This window comes from Zingiber officinale, chromosome 6B (genome assembly GCF_018446385.1).
Source record: "Zingiber officinale cultivar Zhangliang chromosome 6B, Zo_v1.1, whole genome shotgun sequence".
NCBI lineage: Eukaryota > Viridiplantae > Streptophyta > Magnoliopsida > Zingiberales > Zingiberaceae > Zingiber > Zingiber officinale.
This window is the reverse complement of record NC_055996.1, coordinates 124,688,408-124,700,644: the sequence shown is the minus strand read 5'-3', so window position 1 is coordinate 124,700,644 and position 12,237 is coordinate 124,688,408.

Below are 12,237 nucleotides of genomic sequence, written 5' to 3'. Positions count from 1 at the left end.
TAGAACATGCCCTAATTCATGAGTCTCATCATTGATATACCAAGTCTATCCTATAGGGACTATCCTCCTTAAAGCTCATCTATCGTTAACAATCCATTAATGTTAATGAATCGAGTTTTGGATCTATACATAGAATCCACATCCATTTAGACCAAAACCCTCTTTATATGCTTAAAGTATTAGATCACTTAATTGGGTATAGTTACTTTAATGATAATTAGTCGTGTGTGTCTAAATCAAGTGTAAGCCTACCTTATGGAAATTAAGTCCACCCATGTGGACTCAATTGAATCTAGCTCACCCATGTGTATTTAATCCTACAATATCTCACTTGGGCTATACTTGATTCTTTATACACCATACAATCCCTTAGTTGAGTTCAACATGCCAAACTTTATGGGTTAAATACCCCTTAAATAATCTCGTCCATTAAATCAATTAGTACAGAACTAAAGAAGTCATAACTACTATAACTGTAATAAAACCCAGCAGTAATCACTGTACTAATATTATTAACGACATAGATCAAATGTGGATGTGTAGTACAAGAATAACATGAAATGTGATCTACAAGTGTCTATTCTCAATAAGTCCTCTTTATGATACAACCGGATCCAAATCATATTTACCAAAACCTTATACAAAACTACAGTGGTAAATCACACGATTCAAATTTATGACTCCAAATGAAGTCCATATCATATTTACAGCAACCAAATGCAAAGCTGTAATAGTAAATATGACATCCATATATCAAAGAAAGTCAAACTCATACACCCATATAAGAAAAACTATAGTATATACAATGAACCAAAAATATATGTTCATGAACATAGAGCATCACACAAAATACAGATTTCTACACAATGAGTGCTTCATCAAAAAGAAAAATCCACATATTCAGCAAATGCTGATGAAACACCTTGGGTGGTGAACCCTTAGTGAGTGTATCTGCTAACACGGATTCTGTTCTTATATGCTCTATCATTATTTAACCATTTTAAACTCTTTCTTTAACCGTCAAAAATTTTATGTCGATGTGTTTAGATTTCGATGAACTGTAGTTATTCTTGGAATACAATTCTACAGCTTTGTTTTCACAGTTGATCCTCAATGACCTATCAATGCCTCCAATAATATGTAACCCTGTGATAAGGTTCCGCATCCATATCCCATGGTTGCACTACAAAATTTTTTAGATTTAACCACACCTAATAGACAACTGTTTTTCGAGAAACTGTTGTCTTTTTGCCATTTAACAACGGTTTTATTAAAAACCATTGTTGTTCACCATAATTTTTTTAAAATGACAACGGTTTTTTAAAAACTGTTGTCTAATGTATGTCAAAGACAACGGTTTTAAAAAACTGTTATCTTTTAGCATTGCTTACATAATAATATACAACAGTTTTATTAAACTATTGTCTATTGAATGTTGTTGAATCCCAAAAAAATAATAGTTTTCTTTTAACTTCACGAAAAAAAAACTCACAAACAAAAACCTAAAACCCATTACTCTGGGACTCTTCCACGAACAAAAACCTAGCTCCGATTCCTCCTTTGAGACTCCTCTATGAAAGACGCTCCTCGTTGCTCTCGCTGCTTTGCTCGTAAAGTGTCAGTGCATTGATAAGAAATTTGAGATTCAACCACACTCAATAGACAATAGTTTTTCAAAAAATTGTTGTCTTATTTCATTTAACAATGATTTTATTGAAAACTATTATTGTTGACCTTTTTTTTTAAAGAATGGTTTTTAAAAAATCATTATCTTATGTATGCCAAAGACAACGATTTTTTAAAACCATTTCTCATCTATAAGAATCCAAGGACAACTTATTTCTCATGTCATCGTATGCAGCTTAGATGGCAATTGTTGTTTATGTAATTTCAAAATCTGCTTGCTTTACTCGCAATCGTTTGCTGGTCATATATTGGATGACCTTCATATCATCATGTGTCTTGATAATTAGCATTTTGATACATTATTTTGGCTTTTAGACTTAGTATTTTTTTTTTTATCTTATTGCATATTTAACTTTGTGTTTATATTATGTTGTGCGGTTATGATCTATTTTTGGACTTAAGTATAAATTTCCTATAAATTATGGAATTTTATTTCATCATTTTATGTAATTTTGTAGGAAATTCAAAGAGTCATGAATTACGGTATGATTAGATTGAATCTGACTTGTTTTGAAGATCAAACAGAGGAGATCTGTAAAATATGACACCCAAATAATGATTAAATAATAAGATTATTTGACATATAATTTTATTGGATTTTCAGGAATTTTAAGAATTTTCTGAAAATTTTTCAGAGCCCGTTTGGCGTATTTTGAGGGGATCAATTATAGATTTGGGAAAAAAAATCTGTTTGGAATAACCACTAAATGGGAGTTGATAGAGAAGCTAACTTAGTGTTTAATCAATTTAAAACCTAAGTATATAATAATTGTATCGTGCCCTTTTCATTTCCTTCCCGAGTTTCCCTTTCCCTAATTTCGCGCTGCCCTCACCCACTCGACCGAGCACCGCGCAGCCTTGATCGCCGATCGCTGCGCAACCTTGATCACCGATCGCCGAGCGCCGATCGCCTTGGCGCCGCCGCCCCCTTCGTGTGAGGCTAGGTCACCACTGTCGATTCCCCTTTCCCCTCCTTCCCCGCGATACTTCTTCTCCCCGCATACATAACCACCAGCCAAGAGTTACTCGATGGCGGCTGAAGCCTCATTGAGTCGTGCCTAGCTTCGATCAACGCCATAGCTGCCGTCACCGAGCCCTAACTCTTCCCCGACGCCGGAGCCATGAGGAAATCGATCGCGCTAGCACCAAGCTTCCATCGCCGGCTAAGGCTCTTCTCCACTGATCACTGGAGTCCATCCGGAGATTTCTCTTCTCCTAGAGTCGCCGACCCCGCATTGGTGGATCTCCGGTTAAGAGGGGTTTGAACCCTAGATCTAACCTCCTGCGGCGCCTCTCTACACATCGCAGCTTCGACGATCGAACCAGGTTTGCTCTAACCGATCTTTACTCTAGTGTTAGCATTGCCCTATTCCTCTGTCCCAGCTCACCGCCACAATAACCTCCTGAGCCCTCCGAGAGAGATATCAGATATGGCTCGAGGGTAAGTTATTTTTAGTGCTAGATTTGTGTGGACTTGATTGTATACGTTGTTTGGGATGTTGAGTTTGGTTGTGTGATCGTTTATTACAGATCCGTCCGGCCAAAATCCCTCTAGCAGCATTGCTCCGGCCAACAACTCTGTTTCGACCAGATTCAAGGATCAATTGAGGTGAGTTTTTGTTTAGTTGTGGGGGTTGTTGCAGAGTTAATTAATAGGTTATTCTAATTTGTTGAGGAGGAGGGGATGTGTAAGAAATTGGAATCTGTTTTGTAGAAGGGAAACCATCTTTTTGTTTTTTTTTCGTTGTTTAGCTGTTTGTGGTGATTTGTCGATTTGGGTAAATTGTGGAGGTGATTTCGTATATAAACTAGATTTAATTCTAGTTGTGGAATGGTTAGGAGTTCTAATTATATATTTTTTTCTTTGATGGCCAAGGTTAACAATTACATTACAAATGCTTGTATCCGTGGCATTTACTGCTTATTCATATATTTCCTAGGGAATGAATGGTCCATGGCCAACATCTAGAATGCGTCCAACTGTGTCTTTGGTTAGTAGCAGAATGCATGGATTTGGTTATGGACATCTAGGTATGTTTATGGATGGCAATTATCATCCTTGAGGCCATAGTAATGATCATGAATTCAGTGAACTAAAAAAAGGACCAAAGGAAGTCTGCTCGAAGAATCAGAAGGTTGTTGGGTATGTTCCAATGAATTCTAGTGAGAGTTAGAACCTATCTTCATTTCAGAATGAGAACTCTAGAGTATCGTTGGACAGGGAACAGTACAACCAGCTAGACTTTTCTGACAAATACTCTAATGCAAAGTTCTTTATTATAAAATCATACAGTGAGGATGATATTCACAAAAATATGAAGTACAATGTATGGTCCAACACCCCTAATGGAAATGTGAGTTTATATATACTTTTTATTATGCATTTAATTTAGTCATAAAACACTCATATATCATCCTTGTTAAATGTATACATGAAGGGTGTTAAGATTGTTTAATTATGAATAAAGGAAGGAAAGGAAGAAAGCATGTATATTGGGAAGTGATCAACGTATCTTGACTTCCACTTAACATGGTTTTGATCATGTGTGTTCTAGCTTAATATTTCTGTAGGCATATTGCTGCTCCTATGTGACAAATGATCATCTTTACTTTACAATCCATATGCTTTTGAAGCTCATGATTGTTGGGACCGAAAAGTAGCTAGAGGGGGGGGGGGGTGAATAGCTCGTCGCGTGCTAGATGCTCGTCGTTGCTTGTTTCTTCGAAGATGTGCAGCGGAAAATACAGAAACAAATCACACAACGCTAACACGGTTGGTTTACTTGGTATCCACCTCACAAGAGGTGACTAGTCCAAGGATCCACACCTACACACACACCCTCCACTAATAAAACTCTCCTTTATGGTAACTACCAAGGGCGGAGAAGCCCTATAATACTCAATACAAGAAGAAAGGGAAAGATAATGAAATACAAGCTCACAAGCTTACAATGAGTGCAAAAACCCTAACCCTAGTTTCTTCTCCTTGCTTTGATCCACCTCTTGACTTGGAAGAACCTCCAAGAACCTTCAAGAACTGGCGATCTCGGGCTTGAGAAGAGCTGTGGAGGAGCTGGTGAAGATCTGAAATGAATCGGTGAAGTGATGTTGAAGGAGACGCCCGCCTGCAGCTCAAATACGACGCAACGGTCGGATCCCGATCGATTCGAAAACTCCCAATCGATCGGGGAGGCTTTGGATCGATTCACGGATCGATCCAGAGCGCCTCTTTGCTATGGAAAAATGCCTGTATCGATCCACGGATCGATCCAGCGCTTATCGCGCAAAGCAGCAGCGTCCCAATCGATCGGCTGATCGATTGGGACCTCTGGATCGATCCACTGATCGATTCAGAGGCTCTCTGTTCGCTAGGAAATGCCTGGATCGATCCACTGATCGATCCAGCTCTTGGTTTTTGCCCAAAACCAAGTCCCAAGCCTCTCAAACCAACATCCGGTCAACCTTGACCTGTTGGTACATCATACCTAGCATCTGGTCACTCCCTTGACCTGCCAGAACTCCCCACAAAGTGTCCGGTCAATCCCTTTGACCAACTTGGACTTTTCTCTTCGTGCCAAGTATCCGGTCACTCCCTTGACCTACTTGGACTTCCCAACACCAAATGTCCGATTATCCTTGATCCATCTGGATTTTCCCTTGCCTGGTTTCACTCACCAGGACTTCCATTCTGCTTAGCTTCACTCACTAGGACTTTCACCTGGCTTCACTCACCAGGTTTTCCTTCTGCCTAGCTTCACTCACTAGGACTTTCCATCTGCCTAGCTTCACTCACTAGGACTTTCACCTGGCTTCACTCACCAGGATTTCCTTCTGCCTAACTTCACTCACTAGGACTTTCCATCTGCCTAGCTTCACTCACTAGGACTTTCCAGTCAGGTATCCGGTCACTTTTGACCTACTTGACTCTTCTTCATTCATACTGATCAGTCCCTGATCAGAATCTCTCCATATGAACAACTGCACCTGCATTGTCCATGTGTCTACATGTATTGTCAAACATCGAAACTATGACCAAGACTCAAGCTTGGTCAACTCAGTCAACCTTGTCCTAAGGGATATTGCACCAACAATGATTTTCTACAATTTCTTGGGTCGAATGTATGCAGTTGCATGATTTTCTACAATTACTTAATTTACAGTTATTCTTTATTTGCAATTATTTTCCTCATACTTTACATTTCTAATAAATAAATGGTTGGCTACTAGTATATGATTATCTACTAATATGTACATTTCCTATTGAACTGTTATGGTAAATTGATTATCAATATGATGCATTATTAATGAACTAAGTCTACTTTATGAGATTTTAGATTTTTTTATTATTCATAGGCATGTTCAGATCAAGTGACCTTTCTTTATCTTCTTCTTACAGGTGGAGTTTGAACGATCCACTTCGATCCAAGTACAATGTAAACATGGCAAGGATGAAGAAGATGAAGGATTAGGAGAATTAAGAAGTAGTTTTTTGTTACTCTTCTACTGTTTTACATGGCAAAAGTAGTTTGAATGATCTAACTCTTCAAAGCTGGATAGCAGGATTAGGATGCTGTGTTACTTTTCTAGGATTAGGATGTTGTGTTGCTCTAACTTTGCTTTAATAGTGTCGTTAGTTGTCATTTTGTTGGTTGCTTATGTAATTTCTTCATAATGTTGTAAATATTATTTTTGAATATTAGAAAAATTGTATATTAACTTTGATATTCAAATTTAGTATTTTGAATGATTTATAATATTGGAAAATTGTATATTAAATTTTAATATATATATATATATATATATATATATATATATATATATATATATATATATATTATTTTTATCTTAAAAAAGACAACGGTTTTTCATCGTTGTTGTAGATAGTTTAAAACTGTTGTTGAATGCCTTGTTGTTAAAGGTGCACGCTCAAAGACAACGGTGAAAAACTATTGTCTTTGAAGGAAAAGACAACGGTTTTTCTGTTGGTTGCTACTCGGAAAACCTAGAGGTTCCACTGTACAAAAATTTTGTACAAAGGTCTGAACCTTTTCCTAGCTACCATGTGTTCTTTTAAATTAAATTTTGGATCGCCTGCGGAACTTAACACGTTTGATCCAAAACTTAATCTATTCGTTCTTTTAGGTTTTGACTTGGGTCTCCTGCGGAACTTAACACGTTCGACCCAAATCACCTTAAGTTATTAATTCCATTAAATATTAATTTCCATAATTGGTTCCCAGTACTGACGTGGCGAGGCACATGGCCTTCTTGGATATGGGAGCAACCACCACCGACTAGACAAAACCTTTTATGGAAAGCTAATATTTAATTTCCTAAAATAACTTTAGGTTAACCGAAAAGAACAATCAAATCACAAGGGAAAGAAAAACAAAAGAACACTATATCGAAAACAAATTCGAAACTCTAGAATCGTATGCCTCTTGTATTTAGTATTATTTCCAAAAATAACTAGTATGATGCGGAAACAAAAATTACTAGTTATACCTTTTAGAAAGACCTCTTGATCTTCTACCGTATTCCTCTTCTAACCTCGGACGTTGTGTGGGCAACGATCTTCCGAGATGAGAACCACCAAGCACCTTCTTCTTCCTTACAAGTTTCGGCCATCAAAACTTCTCCTAGGATGAAGAGGTTCGACCACCACCACCATGCTCCAAGGGATGCTAGAAAAGAGGCTTCTTTTCTCTCCTTCTCCTTCTTAGATCCGCCACCAAAGCTATCTCCACCATGAGAAGGTTTCGGCCACACAAAGGAGAGGAGAGGAAAGAAAGGGCCGGCCACACCCAAGGAGAAAAGAGAGAAAAATAGAATAGAGTCGTTAGCCTTGAAGCCTCCTCTACCCCCTCTTTTATAATCCTTGGTCTTGGCAAATAAGGAAAATTTAATAAAAACTTCCTTAATTCTTTTGCCATTGAAAAGGAAAATTTATTTAATTAAAATAATTTTCTCTTTTCAAATTATAATGGCCGGCCACTCTTCTCCCCAAAACAAGGAGAGTTTTAATTAAAACAAAAATTAAAACTTCCTAATTTGTTTCTAGAAATTTATAAAATTTCTCCAATAATTTTAATCCTTCATGATTGGTTAATAAAAGAAAATTTATAAATTAAAATCTTTTTTTTAAACATGTGGATAATTTCCCAAAAGGAAAGTTATCTCTAAAAATTAAAATCTCCTTTCAATCTACAAATAAGGAAAGATATTAAATCTTTTCTTAATCTTTTGTAGAAACTAATAAAAGAGAATTTTAATTTTTAAACTTTCTTTTAAATCATGAATATAATTAAAAGGAAATTTTTTACCAAAATTAAAATCAACCTTTAATCTACAAATAAGGAAAGAGATTTTAACTCTTCTCTTAATCTTTTGTAGAATCTTATAAAAGGAAGGATTTAAATTTTTAAACTCTCTTTTAAATTATATTATCCACATAAGAAAAATTTTAAAATTAAAATTCCTTTTTATTTTAATAGGGACGGCCACATGAATTCACCCATGAACATACCCATGGCCAGGGCCTTGGTCTCCAAGCTAGCTTGGCCGGCCCCTATAGGATGGGTAAGAAGGTGGGTATAGGTGGGTATAGTACTCTATAATTAAGAGGCTACGATAGGGACCGAGAGGAGGAATTGGTTTTGGTCTCCCGATAAAATTAAGCATCCCGTGCTCGCCCCGAACACACAACTTAATTTTATCAATAATAATTCATTCCACTAGAGAACTATTATTGAACTACCGCACCAATCCCAAATTACATTTTGGGCTCCTTCTTATTATGAGTGCGTTAGTCTCCCTGTATTTAAGATAACAAATGTCCACTAATTAAGTAAGTTACTGACAACTCACTTAATTAATATCTAGCTCCAAGAGTAGTACCACTCAACTTCATCGTCATGTCGGACTAAGTCCACCTGCAGGGTTTAACATGACAATCCTTATGAGCTCCTCTTGGGGACATTCTCAACCTAGATTACTAGGACATAGTTTCCTTCTATAATCAACAACACACACTATAAGTGATATCATTTCCCAACTTATCGAGCTTATTGATTCATCGAACTAAATCTCACCCATTGATAAATTAAAGAAATAAATATCAAATATATGTGCTTGTTATTATATTAGGATTAAGAGCACACACTTCCATAATAACCGAGGTCTTTGTTTCTTTATAAAGTCAGTATAAAAGAAACGACCTCAAATGGTCCTACTCAATACACTCTAAGTGTACTAGTGTAATTATATAGTTAAGATAAACTAACACTAATTACACTACGACCTTCCAATGGTTTGTTCCTTTCCATCATGGTCGTGAGCCACTGTTTATAATTTATAAGGAACCGATAACATGATCTTCTGTGTGTGACACCATACACCATGTTATCTACAATATAAATTAATTGAGCAACTACATTTATCATAAATGTAGACATTTGACCAATGTGATTCTTATTTTTAGATAAATGTTCATACCAAAAGCTAGGCTTTTAGTATACACTCTAACATTTTCACCGTTGTAAAAATTGTTGTCTTTTCTTTCAAAGACAACGGTTAAAAATTGTTGTCTTTGAGCACCTCCTTTAACAACACAGCATTTAACAACAGTTCTAAAGGAGCTACGACAACGGTGAAAAACCGTTGTTGTTAGACTTTTTTTCTTGTAGTGTTGGAAGCTTAATAGAAGGCTATGAACTCTGCCTCCATGGTAGAAGTGGATATTAGCATTTGTTTGACGCTTTTCCATGATATAGCCCCTTCTGCCAACATAAAGACATAACCTGAAGTGGACCTCCTGCTATCTAAGCATCCAGTAAAATCAGAGTTTGAGTATCCAACGATCTCCAGATGACTTGATCTCTGATATGTGAGTATGTAATCCTTCGTTCTTTTCAGATACCGCATAACCCTCTTTATGACTTTCCAATGTACTGGTTCAGGGTTACTCAAATATCTACCCAACATCCCCATAATGTACGCAAGATCTGAATGTGTACATACCAAAGCATACATCAAACTCTCTACTGCTGATGCATAGGGGAATTGCTACATTTCCTTGAGCTCAAGTTTATTACATGAACATTGTTGCAAGCTAAGTTTATCACCCTTTGCCACCGGAGTGTCGCCGGGAGCACAACTCTGCATTCCATACCGAATGAGCACCTTTTCTATATAAGCCTTTTGTGATAGTCCAAGTGTGTACCTTGAACGATCACGTACAATCTGTATACATAAGACAAAAGATACTTCACCAAAATCTTTCATTTCAAATTCACCAGATAGAAATAACTTAGTTTCTAGCAGCAAACTCATATCATTACTTGCAAGCAATATATCATCCACGTAACAAGTATAATGAACTTTCTCCCATTGAACTTTATGTACACACATTGATCAACTAGATTCTCCTTGAAACCATGTGAATAAATAACTTGATCAAACTTCCGGTACCATTGGCGAGATACCTATTTTAAACCATAAATAGACTTTCTTAATTTACATACTAGGTGCTTTGAGTCATCTGACTCAAATTTCTCCGGTTGTACCATGTATATAGTTTCTTCAATGTTTCCATGCATTGAGAAACGCAGTCTTAACGTTCATTTGGTGTAGCTCTAGGTCATAATGAGCTACAAGTGTCATGATTATCCTAAGGGAGTCTTTTGTCGAAACCTGTAAAAAATTCTCCTTGTAATCAATGTTCTCCTTTTGAGTGAATCCCTTGGTGACTAGGCATGCCTTATACTTTTTGGCATTGCCATGTGAATCTCATTTGGTCTTAAATATTCATTTACAACCAACGGGTTTCACACCTTCAGGCAATTCTACAAGTTTTCAAACGTCGTTGTCCGTCATAGACTTCATCTCTTCCTTTATGACATTGATCTATTTTTCTGGATGAGGGCATTTTTTGACTTCTTAGAAAGATGTGGGATCATCTTCCAACCCAATGTCAAATTCATGTTCTTAGTGTAGGACCGTTAGATTCGATAGAGGGGGGGGGGTGAATATCGATTCGAAAAAGACGAGTATAAACGCAGCGGAAGAGGATAAAGTAGACACAAATATTTTTACTTCGTTCGGAGCCTGTGACGACTCCTACTCGAAGGCCCGTGGTCCTTGACCACTTTCGTTGGGCAATCACTAGCAAGTCGAAATATGATTACAGAAAAAGTACAGGAGATGCTAGTAATAATAAAGCAATACCGACAAAGAGAAAATTAAGCAAAAACTGGAAGAGCACTTTTGTCGGAGCGTTGTTGACGTCGCACTTGAACGTCGAGCAGCAAGATCAGCAGAAGAGTTCTCAGTCAAAGTTAATTCTGAAGCTCCTGTTTGGGGCTTCTTTTATATGCTGTTCCGGGCGCCTGGATCCCTTCCGGGCGCCTGGATCCCTTCCGGGCGCCTGGAGTGTGACGTAACTGCTCAAATCAAGATGCTCCACGTAGCGACGAGTTGTCTGGATAAAATTAGCCTTCCGGGCGCCCGGACCTCCGGGCGCCCGGATCCCCTCCGGGCGCCCGGACCACCTTGTTCCAGAAAGACTCCTTTTTCCTGCAAAACAAGGTTAGTCCGAGGCAAATATATATCCTGTTAAACAAATGGTTAGCACAGTTAAAGTTCAACAGATAGATAAAGAGAGTATGACTTAGATTCCGTCTTTCCGAGACCGGAATCTAGTCACTGTTGGTGCAACATCCCTTAGGTCAAGGTTGACCTGGTTAACCAAGCTGAGTCTTGGTTTGGGTTTAGATGTTTGACAATAAGATAGTGATTGAAGTAGAGTTAAGTAGGTCAAGAGTGACCGGATACTTGACTGGAAAGTCCTGGTGAGTGAAGCCAGGTGAAAGTCCTAGTGAGTGAAGCTAGGCAGAAGGAAATCCTGGTGAGTGAAGCCAGGTGAAAGTCCTGGTGAGTGAAGCTAGGCAGAAGGAAATCCTGGTGAGTGAAGCCAGGTGAAAGTCCTAGTGAGTGAAGCTAGGCAGAAGGAAATCCTGGTGAGTGAAGCCAGGTGAAAGTCCTAGTGAGTGAAGCTAGGCAGATGGAAACCCTAGTGAGTGAAGCTAGGTGAAAGTCCTGGTGAGTGAAGCCAGGCAAGGGAAATCCAGATGGATCAAGGATGATCGGACATCTGGTGTTGGGAAGTCCAAGTAGGTCAAAGGATTGACTGGATACTTGGCATAAGGAAATCCAGATGGGTCAAGGTTGACCAGACATCTGGTGGGAGTCCAAGTAGGTCAAGGGAGTGACCGGATACTTGGCACGACGAGAAAAAGTCCAAGTGGGTCAAAGGGATTGACCGGACACTTGGTGGGGAGTCCTGGCAGGTCAAGGGAGTGACCAGATGCTAGGCATGATGTACCAACAGGTCAAGGTTGACCGGATGTTGGTTAGGGAGGTTTGGGACTTGGTTTTGGGCAAAAATCAAGTGCTGGATCGATCCGTGGATCGATCCAGGCTCTGGATCGATCAGTGGATCGATCCAGACTCTTCCCAGCGAACAGAAAGCTTCTGGATCGATCCGTGGATCGA